Raw genomic sequence first — 20,375 nt, 5'->3', positions numbered from 1 at the left:
TCAACTGTGGAACACACAACGTCACCATGTCAGTCTATGACTGTACTGGTTCAACTGGAACACACAACACCATGTCAACTGTCAGTCTATGACTGTACTGGTTCAACTGGAACACACGTCACCATGTCAGTCTATGACTGTACTGGTTCAACTGGAACACACAACGTCACCATGTCAGTCTATGACTGTACTGGTTCAACTGGAACACATGACTGTACGTCACCATGTCAGTCTATGACTGTACTGGTTCAACTGGAACACACACCATGTCAGTCTATGACCATGTCAGTCTATGACTGTACTGGTTCAACTGGAACACACGTCACCATGTCAGTCTATGACTGTACTGGTTCAACTGGAACACACAACGTCACCATGTCAGTCTATGACTGTACTGGTTCAACTGGAACACACAACGTCACCATGTCAGTCTATGACTGTACTGGTTCAACTGGAACACACAACGTCACCATGTCAGTCTATGACTGTACTGGTTCAACTGGAACACACGTCACCATGTCAGTCTATGACTGTACTGGTTCAACTGGAACACACAACGTCACCATGTCAGTCTATGACACCATGTCAGTCTATGACTGTACTGGTTCAACTGGAACACACAACGTCACCATGTCAGTCTATGACTGTACTGGTTCAACTGGAACACACAACGTCACCATGTCAGTCTATGACTGCTTCCTTTCTATTGTTTCTAATGTTGACTGTCAGGGACTCTAAAGCTCAGCGCTGCTCATTGCTCAACATGGGAACTCTGTGAACTTAGATGTGTCTCTCTCTCTCTCTCTCTCTCTCTGGCTCTCTCTCTCTCTACCTCTCTCTCTGTCTCTCTGTTTCTCTCTCTCTCTCTCTGTCTCTCTGTCTCTCTCTCTGTCTCTCTCTGTCTCTCTCTCTCTCTCTCGGGGCAACACATGAAAGCCTGTCTCTACCGGCAATAACATGTTTCTACTCAGTGTTCTCTATCTAACCCTACACCTCTCCCTCCTCCTCCCTCCACCCCTCCCTCCTCCTCCCTCCCTCACCCTCCCTCCCTCCTCCTCTCTCCACCCCTCCCTCCTCTCTCCTCCTCCTCCTCCTCAGGTACATGCGTTGGGGAGCTCCTCCAGTCATTGACCCAGTAGGACGGCTGTTTCCTAACAACACTGTGACATCACCAGTCCTCTCGCTCAACCTGCCCATGACATCATCACAAAGCAACACAACCTTTAACCTCTCTAACCCCGCCCCCGGAGACTGGTACCTGGCGGCTCACCTGCCCCGAGACGATGGACGCATCGAACACAAGGTGAGGAGTTTTTATAATGTGTTTCTGTGTGTATTGTGTGTGTGTTTGTGTGTGTGTGTATTGTGTGTGTGTTTATAATGTGTGTTTGTGTGTGTGTGTTTATAATGTGTGTGTGTGTATTGTGTGTGTAGGGATTCCCGTCCTGCTCTTACCTCTTCCAGCCCCAGCTATCAGTCAGGAGAGCAGTGGACACACCCATCCTCCAGGCCACGCCCCTAACCCAGTGCGCCTCCCCCGACAAACCTGCACGACTCAGGTAAGGACCGTTACGCTAACCCTAACCCCTGACCTTAACCCCTGACCCTGTCACAACTGAAAGGAGATGAAAAGGTCATAGAACCAAGCCAATCAAACTGAAGCTGCTTTTGTCTTATTGGTTGAGAATTCTTAACTCACCCCGTGTCATCTGCTGCATTACGTGATGGTTTCACCAGTGATTAGCTTCTAATCTTTTGATTTCTATATTTGTCTGGTTATTGTAACAGCATGGATATAGATACAATGCAGCCAACAGGACAATGTGCTAACCGAGCTAATGGACATTTTCAGTTGAAAGTGGTCAGAGAGAGGTCTAGGTTCACTTCTAAAATTACATTTATTGTCTTCCAAACCATGTACATAAACCATGACTAGCTATGATGCCAATATTTAATTATATAGCTCCCGTTGGGCTAATGTCTCTTCTGTCAACCTTGATCCCAGTTCCCGCAGGACTGACAGCTGTGTTGACATGATAACTGGCTCAGAATTCAGAACCTTTTCATTGGATCATGTGACAAAAGTATTTGTTTTGATTGGCTGTTGCATATAGTTGGAACGTTTCGATGCACCCGAGATGCAGATGAGTTGCAGGGGGATGTTTCTCAAGAAGCAACTCGGCTGCTTGGACCTGAAGCTGTGTGAAAGTTGCTTGATGTAACTCCAGCTTTAGAGAGCAATGAGGAAGAGATTTGAGATTCGATTTGAACAGTCAGGCATTATGATAAAAACCAGTCACACCTGAAAGTCTGTCTACTATAACAATACCCTCTGTCTCTCTCTCTCTGACTGTCTACTATAACAATCCCCTCTGTCTTTCTCTCTCTGACTGTCTACTTCGGTCTAACAACCCAACTAGCATATTCGGTCCCTTGGAAGTTGGGGGAACATGTGTTTTTGGTTTTCGCATTGGTTGTGGGAACAAAGCCATAAGTTTCCTGACTGGTAAAACTGAATGTTTTTTAAACGTTCTGAGAACAGAAGTGAACCTACCTGAACCTGAACCTGAACCTACCTGAACGTACCTGAACGTACCTGAACCTGAACGTACCTGAACGTACCTGAACCTGAACGTACCTGAACGTACCTGAACCTGAACCTACCTGAACCTGAACCTACCTGAACCTGAACGTACCTGAACCTGAACCTACCTGAACGTACCTGAACCTGAACCTACCTGAACCTGAACCTACCTGAACCTACCTGAACCTACCTGAACCTGAACGTACCTGAACCTACCTGAACCTACCCGAACCTACCTGAACGTACCTGAACCTACCTGAACCTACCTGAACCTGTACCTGAACCTACCTGAACCTACCTGAACCTGAACCTACCTGAACCTACCCGAACCTACCTGAACGTACCTGAACCTACCTGAACCTACCTGAACCTGTACCTGAACGTACCTGAACGTACCTGAACCTACCTGAACCTACCTGAACCTACCTGAACCTGAACCTACCTGAACCTACCTGAACCTGTACCTGAACCTGAACCTGTACCTGAACCTGAATGTACATTTTTCGGTTCTTTGAACATTTTACTCTGTTTCCCTGAAAGGTTTCCTGGGAATATTTCAGAAATATTTGAATGTTATTACACTAAATAACTCAATAATAAGCCTAACATTCACAACATGTTGAATGTTATTACACTAAATAACTCAATAATAAGCCTAACATTCACAACATGTTGAATGTTATTACACTAAATAACTCAATAATAAGCCTAACATTCACAACATGTTGAATGTTATTACACTAAATAACTCAATAATAAGCCTAACATTCACAACATGTTGAATGTTATTACACAAAATAACTCAATAATAAGCCTAACATTCACAACATGTTGAATGTTATTACACTAAATAACTCAATAATAAGCCTAACATTCACAACATGTTGAATGTTATTACACTAAATAACTCAATAATAAGCCTAACATTCACAACATGTTGAATGTTATTACACTAAATAACTCAATAATAAGCCTAACATTCACAACATGTTGAATGTTATTACACTAAATAACTCAATAATAAGCCTAACATTCACAACATGTTGAATGTTATTACACTAAATAACTCAATAATAAGCCTAACATTCACAACATGTTGAATGTTATTACACTAAATAACTCAATAATAAGCCTAACATTCACAACATGTTGAATGTTATTACACTAAATAACTCAATAATAAGCCTAACATTCACAACATGTTGAATGTTATTACACTAAATAACTCAATAATAAGCCTAACATTCACAACATGTTGAATGTTATTACACTAAATAACTCAATAATAAGCCTAACATTCACAACATGTTGAATGTTATTACACTAAATAACTCAATAATAAGCCTAACATTCACAACATGTTGAATGTTATTACACTAAATAACTCAATAATAAGCCTAACATTCACAACATGTTGAATGTTATTACACTAAATAACTCAATAATAAGCCTAACATTCACAACATGTTGAATGTTATTACACTAAATAACTCAATAATAAGCCTAACATTCACAACATGTTGAATGTTATTACACTAAATAACTCAATAATAAGCCTAACATTCACAACATGTTGAATGTTATTACACTAAATAACTCAATAATAAGCCTAACATTCACAACATGTTGAATGTTATTACACTAAATAACTCAATAATAAGCCTAACATTCACAACATGTTGAATGTTATTACACTAAATAACTCAATAATAAGCCTAACATTCACAACATGTTGAATGTTATTACACTAAATAACTCAATAATAAGCCTAACATTCACAACATGTTGAATGTTATTACACTAAATAACTCAATAATAAGCCTAACATTCACAACATGTTGAATGTTATTACACTAAATAACTCAATAATAAGCCTAACATTCACAACATGTTGAATGTTATTACACTAAATAACTCAATAATAAGCCTAACATTCACAACATGTTGAATGTTATTACACTAAATAACTCAATAATAAGCCTAACATTCACAACATGTTGAATGTTATTACACTAAATAACTCAATAATAAGCCTAACATTCACAACATGTTGAATGTTATTACACTAAATAACTCAATAATAAGCCTAACATTCACAACATGTTGAATGTTATTACACTAAATAACTCAATAATAAGCCTAACATTCACAACATGTTGAATGTTATTACACTAAATAACTCAATAATAAGCCTAACATTCACAACATGTTGAATGTTATTACACTAAATAACTCAATAATAAGCCTAACATTCACAACATGTTGAATGTTATTACACTAAATAACTCAATAATAAGCCTAACATTCACAACATGTTGAATGTTATTACACTAAATAACTCAATAATAAGCCTAACATTCACAACATGTTGAATGTTATTACACTAAATAACTCAATAATAAGCCTAACATTCACAACATGTTGAATGTTATTACACTAAATAACTCAATAATAAGCCTAACATTCACAACATGTTGAATGTTATTACACTAAATAACTCAATAATAAGCCTAACATTCACAACATGTTGAATGTTATTACACTAAATAACTCAATAATAAGCCTAACATTCACAACATGTTGAATGTTATTACACTAAATAACTCAATAATAAGCCTAACATTCACAACATGTTGAATGTTATTACACTAAATAACTCAATAATAAGCCTAACATTCACAACATGTTGAATGTTATTACACTAAATAACTCAATAATAAGCCTAACATTCACAACATGTTGAATGTTATTACACTAAATAACTCAATAATAAGCCTAACATTCACAACATGTTGAATGTTATTACACTAAATAACTCAATAATAAGCCTAACATTCACAACATGTTGAATGTTATTACACTAAATAACTCAATAATAAGCCTAACATTCACAACATGTTGAATGTTATTACACTAAATAACTCAATAATAAGCCTAACATTCACAACATGTTGAATGTTATTACAAATAACTCTGAAGAACTAAATAACTCAATCAATAATAAAATAACTCTAACATTCACAACATGTTGAATGTTATTACACTAAATAACTCAATAATAAGCCTAACATTCACAACATGTTGAATGTTATTACACTAAATAACTCAATAATAAGCCTAACATTCACAACATGTTGAATGTTATTACACTAAATAACTCAATAATAAGCCTAACATTCACAACATGTTGAATGTTATTACACTAAATAACTCAATAATAAGCCTAACATTCACAACATGTTGAATGTTATTACACTAAATAACTCAATAATAAGCCTAACATTCACAACATGTTGAATGTTATTACACTAAATAACTCAATAATAAGCCTAACATTCACAACATGTTGAATGTTATTACACTAAATAACTCAATAATAAGCCTAACATTCACAACATGTTGAATGTTATTACACTAAATAACTCAATAATTGCCTTATTACACTAACATTCACAACATGTTGAATGTTATTACACTAAATAACTCAATAATAAGCCTAACATTCACAACATGTTGAATGTTATTACACTAAATAACTCAATAATAAGCCTAACATTCACAACATGTTGAATGTTATTACACTAAATAACTCAATAATAAGCCTAACATTCACAACATGTTGAATGTTATTACACTAAATAACTCAATAATAAGCCTAACATTCACAACATGTTGAATGTTATTACACTAAATAACTCAATAATAAGCCTAACATTCACAACATGTTGAATGTTATTACACTAAATAACTCAATAATAAGCCTAACATTCACAACATGTTGAATGTTATTACACTAAATAACTCAATAATAAGCCTAACATTCACAACATGTTGAATGTTATTACACTAAATAACTCAATAATAAGCCTAACATTCACAACATTTGAATGTTTTCTTAACGTTAAGAATGAAATGTAAAAAGGTTATTTGGAGGTTTTTGAATTAATTTCCTTAACTTTCAAGTAAATGTTTCACTAAGACTTTTAGTAACACTGCTAGCTTATTTTGGGTTAACTGTTTTGAGCTCCAAGCACAGAAAAAGTCGTACATTGATTTGCTTTGGCATTAATCAACAAAACAGTTTGGTTTATTTTTTAATTGTGACACAGAGTCAGTGAGATTTGAACCTATGAGCTTGTGTTCTCTATCCCTGGAATTAGTCCACTGGGCCACCAGGATGTTTATGCATACAAAGCTGTTCATTTTAGTCTATTCAAACAGACCACATTTCAAAGGTAATGAGCACTATGAACATCAGGTGTAGCCAATTAGTGGGCTTGGCAACACACCTGAACACACTTAACTAGAGGATAGAGAGAGTTTTGTTAAGGCTGAGAACGGAATGTAGATGTCTTGAAATAACATTCTTAGAACATGACTAAATAGAACCATGAGAAAACCTGCAGAAAACATGCTGAAGGACTGAAATTACCACTGAAGAACGTTGCGTCTTAACATTCTCTGAACGTTCTGGGAACATGACTAAATAGAACCATGAGAAAACCTGCAGAAAACATGCTGAAGGACTGAAATTACCACTGAAGAACGTTGCGTCTTAACATTCTCTGAACGTTCTGGGAACATGACTAAATAGAACCATGAGAAAACCTGCAGAAAACATGCTGAAGGACTGAAATTACCACTGAAGAACGTTGTTTTTTAGTGTTCTCTGAACTATTCCCCATGTCAAATCAGTTGGAGAACATTCCTAATACACATTAGATGCTCGCTGGGCTCTCTTCCTCCCTCTCTGCCTTTCACACACAGCTATTGTGCTCGCTCTTCCTCCCTCTCTCCTCTTCCTCCCTCTCTCCTCTTCCTCCCTCTCTCTCCGCTGCTCATTAAAGTTTTTTATGGAAAGTTTCCTTCACGTTCTGAGAATTGAATGTAGAGCTAACTGATGTTAACAGCCCAATAACATAGCTGATAAGGCTGTGTGTGTTAGGGTTTAATAGTTGATAAGGCTGTGTGTGTTAGGGTTTAATAGTTGATAAGGCTGTGTGTGTTAGGGTTTAATAGCTGATAAGGCTGTGTGTGTTAGGGTTTAATAGTTGATAAGGCTGTGTGTGTTAGGGTTTAATAGCTGATAAGGCTGTGTGTGTTAGGGTTTAATAGCTGATAAGGCTGTGTGTGTTAGGGTTTAATAGTTGATAAGGCTGTGTGTGTTAGGGTTTAATAGCTTGATAAGGCTGTGTGTGTTAGGGTTTAATAGCTGATAAGGCTGTGTGTTAGTTTAATAGCTGATAAGGCTTTAATAGCTGATAAGGCTGTGTGTGTTAGGGTTTAATAGCTGATAAGGCTGTGTGTGTTAGGGTTTAATAGCTGATAAGGCTGTGTGTGTTAGGGTTTAATAGCTGATAAGGCTGTGTGTGTTAGGGTTTAATAGCTGATAAGGTGTGTGTTAATAGTGATAAGGCTGTGTGTGTTAGGGTTTAATAGCTGATAAGGCTGTGTGTGTTAGGGTTTAATAGCTGATAAGGCTGTGTGTGTTAGGGTTTAATAGCTGATAAGGCTGTGTGTGTTAGGGTTTAATAGTTGATAAGGCTGTGTGTGTTAGGGTTTAATAGCTGATAAGGCTGTGTGTGTTAGGGTTTAATAGCTGATAAGGCTGTGTGTGTTAGGGTTTAATAGCTGATAAGGCTGTGTGTGTTAGGGTTTAATAGCTGATAAGGCTGTGTGTGTTAGGGTTTAATAGTTGATAAGGCTGTGTGTGTTAGGGTTTAATAGCTGATAAGGCTGTGTGTGTTAGGGTTTAATAGTTGATAAGGCTGTGTGTGTTAGGGTTTAATAGCTGATAAGGCTGTGTGTGTTAGGGTTTAATAGCTGATAAGGCTGTGTGTGTTAGGGTTTAATAGCTGATAAGGCTGTGTGTGTTAGGGTTTAATAGCTGATAAGGCTGTGTGTGTTAGGGTTTAATAGCTGATAAGGCTGTGTGTGTTAGGGTTTAATAGCTGATAAGGCTGTGTGTGTTAGGGTTTAATAGCTGATAAGGCTGTGTGTGTTAGGGTTTAATAGTTGATAAGGCTGTGTGTGTTAGGGTTTAATAGTTGATAAGGCTGTGTGTGTTAGGGTTTAATAGTTGATAAGGCTGTGTGTGTTAGGGTTTAATAGTTGATAAGGCTGTGTGTGTTAGGGTTTAATAGCTGATAAGGCTGTGTGTGTTAGGGTTTAATAGCTGATAAGGCTGTGTGTGTTAGGGTTTAATAGCTGATAAGGCTGTGTGTGTTAGGGTTTAATAGCTGATAAGGCTGTGTGTGTTAGGGTTTAATAGCTGATAAGGCTGTGTGTGTTAGGGTTTAATAGCTGATAAGGCTGTGTGTGTTAGGGTTTAATAGCTTGATAAGGCTGTGTGTGTTAGGGTTTAATAGCTGATAAGGCTGTGTGTGTTAGGGTTTAATAGTTGATAAGGCTGTGTGTGTTAGGGTTTAATAGCTGATAAGGCTGTGTGTGTTAGGGTTTAATAGTTGATAAGGCTGTGTGTGTTAGGGTTTAATAGTTGATAAGGCTGTGTGTGTTAGGGTTTAATAGCTGATAAGGCTGACTTGCTTAAACAAATGTGGTTTAATACCGGTGTGTGTGTGTTAGGGTTTAATAGCTGATAAGGCTGACTTGCTTAAACAAATGTGGTTTAATACCGGTGTGTGTGTGTTAGGGTTTAATACTGCTAACGGATGTTAACAGCCCAATAACATAGCTGATAAGGCTGACTGGCTTAAACAGATGTGGTTTAATACCGGTGTGTGTGTGTTAGGGTTTAATAGCTGATAAGGCTGTGTGTGTTAGGGTTTAATAGCTGATAAGGCTGTGTGTGTTAGGGTTTAATAGCTGATAAGGCTGTGTGTGTTAGGGTTTCATAGCTGATAAGGCTGTGTGTGTTAGGGTTTAATAGCTGATAAGGCTGTGTGTGTTAGGGTTTAATAGTTGATAAGGCTGTGTGTGTTAGGGTTTCATAGCTGATAAGGCTGTGTGTGTTAGGGTTTCATAGCTGATAAGGCTGTGTGTGTTAGGGTTTAATAGTTGATAAGGCTGTGTGTGTTAGGGTTTAATAGCTGATAAGGCTGTGTGTGTTAGGGTTTAATAGCTGATAAGGCTGTGTGTGTTAGGGTTTAATAGTTGATAAGGCTGTGTGTGTTAGGGTTTAATAGCTGATAAGGCTGACTGGCTTAAACAAATGTGGTTTAATACCGGTGTGTGTGTTAGGGTTTAATAGCTGATAAGGCTGACTTGCTTAAACAAATGTGGTTTAATACCGGTGTGTGTGTGTTAGGGTTTAATAGTTGATAAGGCTGTGTGTGTTAGGGTTTAATAGCTGATAAGGCTGTGTGTGTTAGGGTTTCATAGCTGATAAGGCTGTGTGTGTTAGGGTTTAATAGCTGATAAGGCTGTGTGTGTTAGGGTTTAATAGCTGATAAGGCTGTGTGTGTTAGGGTTTAATAGCTGATAAGGCTGTGTGTGTTAGGGTTTAATAGCTGATAAGGCTGTGTGTGTTAGGGTTTAATAGCTGATAAGGCTGTGTGTGTTAGGGTTTAATAGTTGATAAGGCTGTGTGTGTTGGGGTTTAATAGCTGATAAGGCTGTGTGTGTTAGGGTTTAATAGCTGATAAGGCTGTGTGTGTTAGGGTTTAATAGCTGATAAGGCTGTGTGTGTTAGGGTTTAATACTGCTAACTGATGTTAACAGCCCAATAACATAGCTGATAAGGCTGACTGGCTTAAACAAATGTGGTTTCTACTGATAATTGAGATGTACAAACTATGGCATAAGGGGACGAGGAGCGGATAAGAGGGCATCCATAATTTCGATGAAGACATTATTGAGCGAGGTAAGACGGACGGAGTCGATATAACTTTTTGTTCAGCACTTTTTGAATGTACAGCGACAATTCAGGAGAATCGTAGGATAAATAAAGGGGGCAGACAATGTATATAATATGTATTATTATTATAATATATATAGATGTATATAATATGTTATTATAATAATATATAAAGACGTATATAATATGTATTATTATTATAATATATATAGACGTATATAAATATGTATTATTATTATAATATATAAGGCTGTGTATAATATGTTTATTATAATAATATTTATAGACGTATATAATATGTATTATTATTATAATATATATAGACTGGCTTATATAATATGTTATTATAATAATATATATAGATTATAAATATGTATTATTATTATAATATATAAAGACGTATATAATATGTTATTATAATAATATATATAGATGTATATAATATGTTATTATAATAATATATATAGACGTATATAATATGTATTATAATAATATATATAGATGTATATAATATGTATTATTATTATAATATATATAGACGTATATAATATGTTATTATAATAATATATATAGACGTATATAATATGTATTATTATTATAATATATATAGACGTATATAATATGTTATTATAATAATATATATAGACGTATATAATATGTATTATTATTATAATATATATAGATGTATATAATATGTTATTATAATAATATATATAGACGTATATAATATGTTATTATAATAATATATATAGACGTATATAATATGTTATTATAATAATATATATAGATGTATATAATATGTATTATTATTATAATATATATATATAGACGTGTATAATATGTATTATTATTATAATATATATAGACGTATATAATATGTTATTATTATAATATATATAGACGTATATAATGTGTATTATTATAATATTTATAGACGTATATAATATGTGTTATTATTATATTTATAGACGTCTATAATATGTATTATTATTATAATATATATAGATGTATATAATATGTATTATTATTATAATATATATAGATGTATATAATATGTATTATTATTATAATATGTATTATTATTATAATATGTATTATTATTATAATATGTATTATTATTATAATATATATAGATGTATATAATATGTATTATTATAATATATATAGATGTATATAATATGTATTATTATAATATATATAGATGTATATAATATGTATTATTATTATAATATATATAGATGTATATAATATGTATTATTATTATTATATATATAGACGTATATAATATGTATTATTATTATAATATATATAGATGTATATAATATGTATTATTATTATAATATATATAGATGTATATAATATGTATTATTATAATATGCATTATTATTATAATATGTATTATTATTATAATATGTATTATTATTATAATATGTAGTATTATTATAATATGTAGTATTATTATAATATGTAGTATTATTATAATATATATAGATGTATATAATATGTATTATTATAATATGTATAGATGTATATAATATGTATTATTATTATAATATGGGAACCACGGTATTATTATAACATTACATTTACATTTAAGTCATTTAGCAGACGCTCTTATCCAGAGCGACTTACAAATTGGTGCATTCACCTTATGACATCCAGTGGGACAGTCACTTAACAATAGTGCATCTAAAACTTAGGGGGGGTGAGAGGGATTACTTATCCTATCCTAGGTATTCCTTAAAGAGGTGGGGTTTCAGCTGTCTCCGGAAGGTGGTGATTGACTCCGCTGTCCTGGCGTCGTGAGGGAGTTTGTTCCACCATTGGGGGCCAGGGCAGCGAACAGTTTTGACTGGGCTGAGCGGGAGCTGTACTTCCTCAGTGGTAGGGAGGCGAGCAGGCCAGAGGTGGATGAACGCAGTGCCCTTGTTTGGGTGTAGGGCCTGATCAGAGCCTGGAGGTACTGAGGTGCCGTTCCCCTCACAGCTCCGTAGGCAAGCACCATGGTCTTGTAGCGGATGCGAGCTTCAACTGGAAGCCAGTGGAGAGAACGGAGGAGCGGGGTGACGTGAGAGAACTTGGGAAGGTTGAACACCAGACGGGCTGCGGCGTTCTGGATGAGTTGAAGGGGTTTAATGGCACAGGCAGGGAGCCCAGCCAACAGCGAGTTGCAGTAATCCAGACGGGAGATGACAAGTGCCTGGATTAGGACCTGCGCCGCTTCCTGTGTGAGGCAGGGTCGTACTCTGCGGATGTTGTAGAGCATGAACCTACAGGAACGGGCCACCGCCTTGATGTTGGTTGAGAACGACAGGGTGTTGTCCAGGATCACGCCAAGGTTCTTGGCGCTCTGGGAGGAGGACACAATGGAGTTGTCAACCGTGATGGCGAGATCATGGAACGGGCAGTCGTTCCCCGGGAGGAAGAGCAGCTCCGTCTTGCCGAGGTTCAGCTTGAGGTGGTGATCCGTCATCCACACTGATATGTCTGCCAGACATGCAGAGATGCGATTCGCCACCTGGTCATCAGAAGGGGGAAAGGAGAAGATTAATTGTGTGTCGTCTGCATAGCAATGATAAGAGAGACCATGTGAGGTTATGACAGAGCCAAGTGACTTGGTGTATAGCGAGAATAGGAGAGGGCCAAGAACAGAGCCCTGGGGGACACCAGTGGTGAGAGCGCGTGGTGAGGAGACAGATTCTCGCCACGCCACCTGGTAGGAGCGACCTGTCAGGTAGGACGCAATGGAGAGGAGGATCTGATGGTTCACAGTATCGAAGGCAGCCGACAGATCTAGAAGGATGAGAGCAGAGGAGAGAGAGTTAGCTTTAGCAGTGCGGAGCGCCTCCGTGATACAGAGGAGAGCAGTCTCAGTTGAATGACTAGTCTTGAAACCTGACTGATTTGGATCAAGAAGGTCATTCAGAGAGAGATAGCGGGAGAGCTGGCCAAGGACGGCACGTTCAAGAGTTTTGGAGAGAAAAGAAAGAAGGGATACTGGTCTGTAATTGTTGACATCGGAGGGATCGAGTGTAGGTTTTTTCAGAAGGGGTGCAACTCTCGCTCTCTTGAAGACGGAAGGGACGTAGCCAGCGGTCAGGGATGAGTTGATGAGCGAGGTGAGGTAAGGAGAAGGTCTCCGGAAATGGTCTGGAGAAGAGAGGAGGGGATAGGGTCAAGCGGGCAGGTTGTTGGGCGGCCGGCCGTCACAAGACGCAAGATTTCATCTGGAGAGAGAGGGAGAAAGAGGTCAGAGCACAGGGTAGGGCAGTGTGAGCAGAACCAGCGGTGTCGTTTGACTTAGCAAACGAGGATCGGATGTCGTCGACCTTCTTTTCAAAATGGTTGACGAAGTCATCTGCAGAGAGGGAGGAGGGGGGAGGGGGCGGAGGATTCAGGAGGGAGGAAAAGGTGGCAAAGAGCTTCCTAGGGTTAGAGGCAGATGCTTGGAATTTAGCGTGGTAGAAAGTGGCTTTAGCAGCAGAGACAGAGGAGGAAAATGTAGAGAGGAGGGAGTGAAAGGATGCCAGGTCCGCAGGGAGGCGAGTTTTCCTCCATTTCCGCTCGGCTGCCCGGAGCCCTGTTCTGTGAGCTCGCAATGAGTCATCGAGCCACGGAGCGGGAGGGGAGGACCGAGCCGGCCTGGAGGATAGGGGACATAGAGAGTCAAGGGATGCAGAGAGGGAGGAGAGGAGGGTTGAGGAGGCAGAATCAGGAGATGGGTGGGAGAAGGTTTGAGCGGAGGGAAGAGATGATAGGATGGAAGAGGAGAGAGTAGCGGGGGAGAGAGAGCGAAGGTTGGGATGGCGTGATACCATCCGAGTAGGGGCAGTGTGGGAGGTGTTGGATGAGAGCGAGAGGGAAAAGGATACAAGGCAGTGGTCGGAGACTTGGAGGGGAGTTGCAATGAGGTTAGTGGAGGAACAGCATCTAGTAAAGATGAGGTCGAGCGTATTGCCTGCCTTGTGAGTAGGGGGGGAAGGTGAGAGGGTGAGGTCAAAAGAGGAGAGGAGTGGAAAGAAGGAGGCAGAGAGGAAAGAGTCAAAGGTAGACGTGGGGAGGTTAAAGTCGCCCAGAACTGTGAGAGGTGAGCCGTCCTCAGGAAAGGAGCTTATCAAGGCATCAAGCTCATTGATGAACTCTCCGAGGGAACCTGGAGGGCGATAAATGATAAGGATGTTAAGCTTGAAAGGGCTAGTAACTGTGACAGCATGGAATTCAAAGGAGGCGATAGACAGATGGGTAAGGGGAGAAAGAGAGAATGACCACTTGGGAGAGATGAGGATCCCGGTGCCACCACCCCGCTGACCAGACGCTCTCGGGGTGTGCGAGAACACGTGGGCGGACGAAGAGAGAGCAGTAGGAGTAGCAGTGTTGTCTGTGGTGATCCATGTTTCCGTCAGTGCCAAGAAGTCGAGGGACTGGAGGGAGGCATAGGCTGAGATGAACTCTGCCTTGTTGACCGCAGATTGGCAGTTCCAGAGGCTACCGGAGACCTGGAACTCCACGTGGGTCGTGCGCGCTGGGACCACCAGAGTAGGGTGGCCGCGGCCACGCGGTGAGGAGCGTTTGTATGGTCTGTGCAGAGAGGAGAGAACAGGGATAAACAGACACATAGTTGACAGGCTACAGAAGAGGCTACGCTAATGCAAAGGAGATTGGAATGACAAGTGGACTACACGTCTCGAATGTTCAGAAAGTTAAGCTACGTAGCAAGAATCTTATTGACTAAAATGATTAAAATGATACAGTACTGCTGAAGTAGGCCAGCTGGCAGTGGGTGCGTTGTTGACACTACACTAATCAAGTCGTTCCGTTGAGTGTAATAGTTTCTGCAGTGTTGCTATTCGGGGGCTAGCTGGCTAGCTAGCAGTGTTGTTTACGTTACGTTGCGTTAAAAAAGAACGACAATAGCTGGCTAGCGAACCTAGAAAATCGCTCTAGACTACACAATTATCTTTGATACAAAGACGGCTATGTAGCTAGCTACGATCAAACAAATCAAACCGTTGTACTGTAATGAAATGAAGTGAAAATGTGATACTACCTGTGAATGCGACCGGGTAGTTGAGTTCTATACAGAAGACGTTGACTAGCGTTGGCTAGCTGTTGGCTAGCTAGCAGAGTCACCTACGTTAAGGACGACAAATAGCTGGCTAGCTAACCTCGGTAAATTAAGATAATCACTCTAAGACTACACACTCTAAACCTAAACAACACAATTATCTTGGATACAATGATACGAAGACAGCAAAGGCAGCTATGTAGCTAGCTAACACTACACTAATCAAGTCGTTCAGTTGAGTGTAATAGTTTCTCCAGTGCAGCAAATCAGTGGACGTTAGCTAGCTGGCTAGTGAAGACTACGTTAGGACGGCGAAATACGATAATTACGCAATTATCTTTGATACAAAGACGGCTATGTAGCTAGCTGAGAAGAAATTGCTAAGAGAAATTGCTAAGATTAGACAAATCAAACCGTTGTGATATAATGAAATATAATGAAAAAGTTATACTACCCGCGGGAGCGAAGTGCAGATGCGACCACTCGCTCCAACCGGAACCAACTTACCTCAGCAGAGGTCATCAGAAGTAGGTTTCTTTCACCCTACGTATATTGTCAGACTATTGTCCTAGATGATTGATAGATATAGTGCACTATATCTATCAACCAAGTGTGAATATGAGTTGTACTTGTGGGAAACCGGTTTCTCTCACTCGTTCTCATGCATAGATGTATATAATATGTATTATTATAATATGTATAGATGTATATAATATGTATTATTAATATAATATATATAGATGTATATAATATGTATTATTATAATATGTATTATTATTATAATATGTATAGATGTATATAATATGTATTATTATTATAATATATATAGATGTATATAATATGTATTATTATAATATGTATTATTATTATAATATGTATTATTATTATAATATGTATTATTATTATAATATATATAGATGTATATAATATGTATTATTATTATAATATATATAGATGTATATAATATGTATTATTATTATAATATATATAGATGTATATAATATGTATTATTATTATAATATATATAGATGTATATAATATGTATTATTATAATATATATAGATGTATATAATATGTAGTATTATTATAATATATATAGATGTATATAATATGTATTATTATTATAATATATATAGATGTATATAATATGATTATTATTATAATATATATAGATGTATATAATATGTATTATTATTATAATATATATAGATGTATATAATATGTATTATTATTATAATATATATAGATGTATATAATATGTATTATTATTATAATATATATAGATGTATATAATATGTATTATTATTATAATATATATAGATGTATATAATATGTTATTATTATAATATATTATTATTATAATATGATTATTATTATAATATGTATTATTATTATAATATGTATTATTATTATAATATATATAGATGTATATAATATGTATTATTATTATAATATATATAGATGTATATAATATGTATTATTATTATAATATATATAGATGTATATAATATGTATTATTATTATAATATATATAGATGTATATAATATGTATTATTATTATAATATATATAGATGTATATAATATGTATTATTATTATAATAATGGGAACCACGGTGGGAACTGGTGGGAACCATACACATTACATTTACATTTAAGTCATTTAGCAGACGCTCTTATCCAGAGCGACTTACAAATTGGTGCATTCACCTTATGACATCCAGTGGAACAGTCACTTTACAATAGTGCATCTAAATCTTAAAAAGGGGGTGTTGAGAAGGATTACTTATCCTATCCTAGGTATTCCTTAAAGAGGTGGGGTTTCAGGTGTCTCCGGAAGGTGATGATTGACTCCGCTGTCCTGGCGTCGTGAGGGAGTTTGTTCCACCATTGAGGGGCCAGAGCAGCGAACAGTTTTGACTGGGCTGAGCGGGAACTGTACTTCCTCAGTGGTAGGGAGGCGAGCAGGCCAGAGGTGGATGAACGCAGTGCCCTTGTTTGGGTGTAGGGCCTGATCAGAGCCTGGAGGTACTGAGGTGCCGTTCCCCTCACAGCTCCGTAGGCAAGCACCATGGTCTTGTAGCGGATGCGAGCTTCAACTGGAAGCCAGTGGAGAGAGCGGAGGAGCGGGGTGACGTGAGAGAACTTGGGAAGGTTGAACACCAGACGGGCTGCGGCGTTCTGGATGAGTTGTAGGGGTTTAATGGCACAGGCAGGGAGCCCAGCCAACAGCGAGTTGCAGTAGTCCAGACGGGAGATGACAAGTGCCTGGATTAGGACCTGCGCCGCTTCCTGTGTGAGGCAGGGTCGTACTCTGCGGATGTTGTAGAGCATGAACCTACAGGAACGGGCCACCGCCTTGATGTTAGTTGAGAACGACAGGGTGTTGTCCAGGATCACGCCAAGGTTCTTAGCGCTCTGGGAGGAGGACACTGTGGAGTTGTCAACCGTGATGGCGAGATCATGGAACGGGCAGTCCTTCCCCGGGAGGAAGAGCAGCTCCGTCTTGCCGAGGTTCAGCTTGAGGTGGTGATCCGTCATCCACACTGATATGTCTGCCAGACATGCAGAGATGTGATTCGCCACCTGGTCATCAGAAGGGGGAAAGGAGAAGATTAATTGTGTGTCGTCTGCATAGCAATGATAGGAGAGACCATGTGAGGTTATGACAGAGCCAAGTGACTTGGTGTATAGCGAGAATAGGAGAGGGCCTAGAACAGAGCCCTGGGGGACACCAGTGGTGAGAGCGCGTGGTGAGGAGACAGATTCTCGCCACGCCACCTGGTAGGAGCGACCTGTCAGGTAGGACGCAATCCAAGCGTGGGCCGCGCCGGAGATGCCCAACTCGGAGAGGGTGGAGAGGAGGATCTGATGGTTCACAGTATCGAAGGCAGCCGATAGGTCTAGAAGGATGAGAGCAGAGGAGAGAGAGTTAGCTTTAGCGGTGCGGAGCGCCTCCGTGATACAGAGAAGAGCAGTCTCAGTTGAATGACTAGTCTTGAAACCTGACTGATTTGGATCAAGAAGGTCATTCTGAGAGAGATAGCGGGAGAGCTGGCCAAGGACGGCACGTTCAAGAGTTTTGGAGAGAAAAGAAAGAAGGGATACTGGTCTGTAGTTGTTGACACCATCACACCACCTCCTCCATGCTTCACGGTGGGAACCATACACCATCACACCACCTCCTCCATGCTTCACAGTGGGAACCATACACCATCACACCACCTCCTCCATGCTTCACGGTGGGAACCACACACCATCACACCTCCTCCTCCATGCTTCACGTTGGGAACCACACACCATCACACCACCTCCTCCTCCATGCTTCACGGTGGGAACCACACACCATCACACCACCTCCTCCTCCATGCTTCACGGTGGGAACCACACATGTGGAGATCATCCGTTCACCTACTCTGCGTCTCACAAAGACACGGCGGTTGGGACCAAAAATCTAAAAATTGGACTCGGAGCAATGCCAAACCTCCATTCAATGCTTTAGGACCATGTAAATATAATACATTGGATGGTTGTGTGGGACTATGGTAGAAGAAGGATTCCATCTATCTTTTCAGACTGTTGGAGTAGTTGGTTAGTTAATAGATATCTCTCTCTCTCTCTCTCTCTGTCAGGGTGTTTGTTCCAGAGTTCGTGTCGTCTCTCTCGGTGTCTGTGAGTGGCTGTACCTGGGGGGAGGGACTTGTGAACGGAAACTGTTCATTGTCCCTCACGCTGGGCTCCTCCTCCCCCAGGGGGCTTGTGAGGGTGAACTGTTCTCTGATTGGCTGCTCGGCCGTTCTCCTCGCTCCCCATGGAATACTTGGATACGAGTCACCGTGGATAGTTACCATAGCAACCGAACCACAGCCTTCAGCATCTCAGTCAACTACACAGGTACGCACTACACACACACACACACACACACACACACACACACACACACACACACACACACACACACACACACACACACACACACACACACACACACACACACACACACACACACACACACACACACACACACACACACACACACACACATATGTGAGGTGATGAGGTAACAGTGGTTGTACCATGTGTGTGTGTCAGTGGGTTGTAAGCCTCAGAGCGTGGGTATGTCTGGAGACGATTTCATTAACAGGCTCCATGGCAACAGCAGCACGACAACATCACCAGGCAACGGTTCTGTGGTTGCCGAGGCAGGTCGTCATAACAACGTGTCGTCGGAGTGTGTGTGGAGTGTCCCAGTGCTCCGTGAGGAACTAGACGTTCTGTCTGTCCGGTTCTCTCCCATTAATGGACCTAATGTAACGGTCACACACACACACCCCACGCTCCTCACCTACCCCCTCAACACACAGTCTACTGGAGGGACCTTGAACCTGGAGATTACACTCAACACTGTGAGTAACACACACACACGACGAAATATCATTTTCTTCTGTAAACTGATGTAACGGGTGTGTGTGTGTGTGTGTGTGTGTGTGTGTGTGTGTGTGTGTGTGTGTGTGTGTGTGTGTGTGTGTGTGTGTGTGTGTGTGTGTGTGTGTGTGTGTGTGTGTGTGTGTGTGTGTTGTAGACTAATGCAACGTTAGGAAACAGCAGTGTGATGGCCTGTCTCTCTTCCTGGGCTCCTGTCCTCGCACTCAACTACTCCCATCCCTGTCACACAGGTAGGACACACACATACCAGACATACAGAACCAGACAACAGGTAGGACACACACATACCAGTCAACAGGTAGGACACACACATACCAGTCAACAGGTAGGACACACACATACCAGACAACAGGTAGGACACACACATACCAGTCAACAGGTAGGACACACACATACCAGACATACAGAACCAGACAACAGGTAGGACACACACATACCAGTCAACAGGTAGGACACACACATACCA

General features: G+C 39.4%; 1 pseudogene; it reads left to right on the top strand.

Moving 5' to 3' along the window:
• LOC124019956 overlaps positions 1-20,375 on the top strand; it is a 61,991-nt pseudogene that overhangs the window by 6,667 nt on the left and 34,949 nt on the right.

The sequence above is a fragment of the Oncorhynchus gorbuscha genome, unplaced genomic scaffold (assembly GCF_021184085.1).
Source record: "Oncorhynchus gorbuscha isolate QuinsamMale2020 ecotype Even-year unplaced genomic scaffold, OgorEven_v1.0 Un_scaffold_743, whole genome shotgun sequence".
Taxonomy (NCBI): Eukaryota; Metazoa; Chordata; class Actinopteri; order Salmoniformes; family Salmonidae; genus Oncorhynchus; species Oncorhynchus gorbuscha.
Note: the sequence above shows the minus strand (reverse complement) of the source record. Positions and strands in the feature narration are given on the sequence as shown.